We start from the raw sequence: 4,245 nt of genomic DNA, 5'->3' as shown, positions 1-4,245 counted from the left end.
AAATTTATATTTAAATTTTATAGGATAACGTTTGTTGTTTTTTTTATCAAGTTTACATAGGTAAAAATGTTTTTGCTGTGCTAATGTTCGCACGGATATTAATATGATTTATTAAACGTTTTAGGATTACATATTATTAATTCAGTAGGTATAATATTTATTTATAATTTAAGCAGGTGTATCTGGCAAAACACAATTCAAAATGTTCAAACTTGATTAATTGTTAAAACTCGTATAAAAGGGGATACCACTTTACATAAAAACTCATTAGAAATACTAAATTATATTAAAATATTATTGAGTACAACATCAATACAAACTAAACATGAACTTTAAATTCATCATTGCCATGGCAATTTTCATCATCGTTAGTATGTTTGTAAGTATCAACATGTTATATCGTAGTTTATGGTTATATTATTTAAGTTATAATTTGTATGTGTTTTATTTATATGAGCTGAAATAATGAAGTAGGAAAATTGAAATGTTATGAACTATTATTAAAAAATGTAATATTTGTAGACTTAGGTCAGGCAAAGTTAAAAATGTGCAAATTATATAATAAGCATATGGAATGCGTTTACGAAATGATATTATTATTGCCAAACTATTAGGTATCGCTTAACTGAAATCACTTAGAATATTATTAAAGTGAAATAACTGAAATAACTTAACATATTTGTTTATATTATACTATGAGGTATGACTTTTATTATCACCGATACTATCAGCACTTGAAAAATAATAGGTTAAATTCAATAAACTGTGTAAATTAAATTTTATATTATAATAACTTTAGTTCAAATTAACAAAAATAAAATAATATGATTCAACCTAATAGGTACATGCATTAGAAATAAATATTTTGTGATCGCATTTTCTCGAATCTATTTCAGGGTTTAGTATGTCGTAGATAGAATTATCCTCTGAGACAATATTATGTGAATATATTATTATTATTATTATTTGAACTTTATGTCTACATGTATTATACAGGTACGCCAAAAATAAAATAAAAATTATGTAATTCCGCGTGTGATGTGTTTAGTGTTGAGTTGATTTTCACAAGTACGGAATCGTTGGATTCGAAATTTGGAAGAATTTTTTTGTTCAAAACCACAGAAAATAAATACCAGACTCTACTTTAAATTCTGAAGTGATTTAAGAGAATTTTCATCGAATTGAATGTGGTGGTAGTTAGGTACTAGTTAGTGATTTTAATTAGATTAGCTTCTGTAAGGGGATGTATAAAACACTGACGGATCTAAAAAAAAAATTATTGGTATAGTATTTACGTTTCTACAACTTCGAATTTAATTAATTTAATTTGAAAGAAGAGTTTGTTAGGTTGATACTGCTATTGTTAAGATTAAAATATATAAATGTATTCATAATCAAAGTAATAATTATTTTATATCTAATTGTTTAGAATTTAGCACAAGTTGATGCACAAGCATCATCTGCTCCTCCCACGTCTGCCACGTCTACCGCACCTACCTCGACTACCGCAACAGGCCAATGCCCATCTTACCCTCCTAAATAATCTGCAGGAACTTCATAACCGACAGCAACTACTTGATAATGATATTCAATATGACTATAGTTGCAAGTCTGATATAAGTTAATAATTTATCTTATATACTTTCTGATGGCTAATGTACCTATTTTATATGCAAATACAATTGTATGCACACTAAGATGTATACTCATATTATATATCCATTAAAATACAAAATATATGATATATCCAAATTTTAATACGTTATTGTAACATTGCACTTAATAATAATGTATGCTTTCGAAAATAAAAATTTGAAAAAAAATGATTTTATTCTACTATATTATAATTTATGGTTATGAAACAACTTCAAATAAAAAAAACACAGGTGCCAAAAATATTGGAACATCAGACTTTGTCGAAACACGTAGATATGTCATCTTAATTTATCCTTCAATATCCTTTTTATGTGGTTTTAAGGTCCATTTCAATGTCCTTTCACTTTCAAAATTTAAACTATATTACATATATTTTGTGCAACATTTTTGCACAAATTTGCACCAAGTTTCATCGGTTGGGCAGAATAACGTAAAGCTATCCCAAAAACAATTGGAGGGGTCGTTGAAACGGTAGTACTCCTCTTCTGAAATTTGAAGTTTTGACTGTTTCTACATCGTTTGTGAAAAAATATGCAACAAGCACCATATTATAATATTTAATATGGCCGAAACTTACCAAAATATCAACAAAAGAATATAGGAAGGTACGAAATTTATTGTATTAAGTTTTCAAATCCAGGTGTAAAAACTAAAAAAAATATGAAATATTAAACACCTACAAAATTAATTAGACATATTCGTGATGTTGACGAATTTTGTTAAACTTTGATCTTAAGTAACTAATATTAAATAATTTAGATATTTTGTAATTTTTAAAAAGAATCTACGAGGAACTTTGTACTAATATTTTTACTTATAATTTTTAATCACAAAACAAATTTAAATGTTTATAAATAAAAAAAAAAACCAATAAACTAAACATTTTCTTATGTCCATAATTTATAAGTTATAACTTATAAGTAGCATAAAAAGATTCAAAATATTTTAAAAATTATATCTTGTCTAGAAAATGTTTAGAATATTAATGCTTGATGAACACACCTATCAAGTCTCTAAGTTAATATAGTAATTTTTTTTTGTCTTGTTGTGCGTATGCGGACGACTATAGTAATATTAAACAAACATTTATATATAATATTTATATATATCTATTAAATACATTTTTTTTTTAATAAAATTCCTAGCTAAACTAATTTTTATCTGTGTATACAGTTTTACGAATGTTTATACTAGGTATTTAAAATATTAATTTTCGATATCATTGGTAAATTAAACTATAAAATTATACAATAATATGACTTTTATTGATTTTTTTATTGGTAAACACTAAACTGTCTATATAATATGAATGAAATACTTGTGAAAAATTGCAATATACATGAAAACGTATTTTTCATAAAAACTCATAATAATATTAAATACGCAATAATTTTGTTGTACTTATACAATTTTTTTTTAAGATTTATTATTTCAATGTAATTTTTTTTGTAGTTCTATTGTGTTAAAATATTATACGTAATACATTTTTAGGTTACATGTCATGTATAAAAATAATAGGTTTTAAATGTATTTTCAGCATTGACAACTCAACAAATGAAATTTGTACAGTAACATTTTGATCTACAATGAAATATAAAATACTACAAACGTTTATAACTTATATTAAGTTAAGTTAAGGCATGCATTTATAATTATTTATATCCGTATCAGCACTAGATCAGAATTAAACTTTATTGTTTTTTCCATTATAAGGTCTGTGTTGCAATATATTTTCAAATCCTGACCTCTATTTTTGTAATTATTAAAAACTTACCTACACAGATGTCAGATGTGTGAGGTTTAGTTTTGAAATTTGATATGGTAATTAAAACTAAATGAGATAGAGATTTCATATTTTTTTTTTTTAAAGATCAAAAAAACTAATATATTTTTTAACAATTTACTTCGTACCTATTTCCTCAGAACTTTACTACTATTTTGCTACACGTCTACATACTCTTAGATTGTTCTAGAGCTAAAATTAGTTTTCCTTGTTTCAATTTTAGAGTTAAACAAAAAATTCTATAGCAAGGTAATCATTGTTCATAGTTAATAGTCTACGCTTAAAACATTAATGAGTAAATTATTAATATTATTAATCTACATTTATGTGTAAGTACCTAGTTCGTTAGGAAAAACACATTTCCAGGACTTAAAATGGGTAATCATTTTCACAATAAGGTAGATATTAGGGCGCACACTAGTTGCCTCCCGAAATCAAAAAGGTCAATGATTTTTATACGAATTGCCTCCTGACTATATACTAGTTGCCTCCCGACGTACCTTAAATTTTATCGTAAACGAAAAGGGTCTAGTACTAGTAACGTTCATTATAGCCAGGTAATAAACATACAAGTGGTGCTAAACATTTCCAAACATAATAATATCATGTATGATGTATCAAAATAAGTTATTAATTTCAAAGTCGTAATTTATAACTTTTGTTATGTTTGATATTTGATACGATTATATCTAACGACTAAACATTAAAATAATATACTGTAATAAGCCTAAACTACACGGTCGATTACAAATTAGAAACAAAATAATTTTCATTGATACTCAAATAAAAAAAAAAAATCAAATTTT

General features: G+C 25.1%; 1 long non-coding RNA gene across 1 annotated transcript; it reads left to right on the top strand.

The window, feature by feature from the left end:
* Positions 1 to 240: 240 nt before the first annotated feature.
* Positions 241 to 1,760, top strand: LOC132950973 (uncharacterized). The gene is made up of 2 exons (XR_009665271.1): positions 241 to 379; positions 1,430 to 1,760. It is a non-coding gene; the product is annotated as an uncharacterized LOC132950973 (long non-coding RNA).
* Positions 1,761 to 4,245: the final 2,485 nt, after the last annotated feature.

This window comes from Metopolophium dirhodum, chromosome 8, assembly GCF_019925205.1.
Source record: "Metopolophium dirhodum isolate CAU chromosome 8, ASM1992520v1, whole genome shotgun sequence".
Classification (NCBI taxonomy): Eukaryota; Metazoa; Arthropoda; class Insecta; order Hemiptera; family Aphididae; genus Metopolophium; species Metopolophium dirhodum.
The sequence above is the reverse complement of the archived record's forward strand: the minus strand, read 5'-3'. Positions and strand labels throughout refer to the sequence as shown.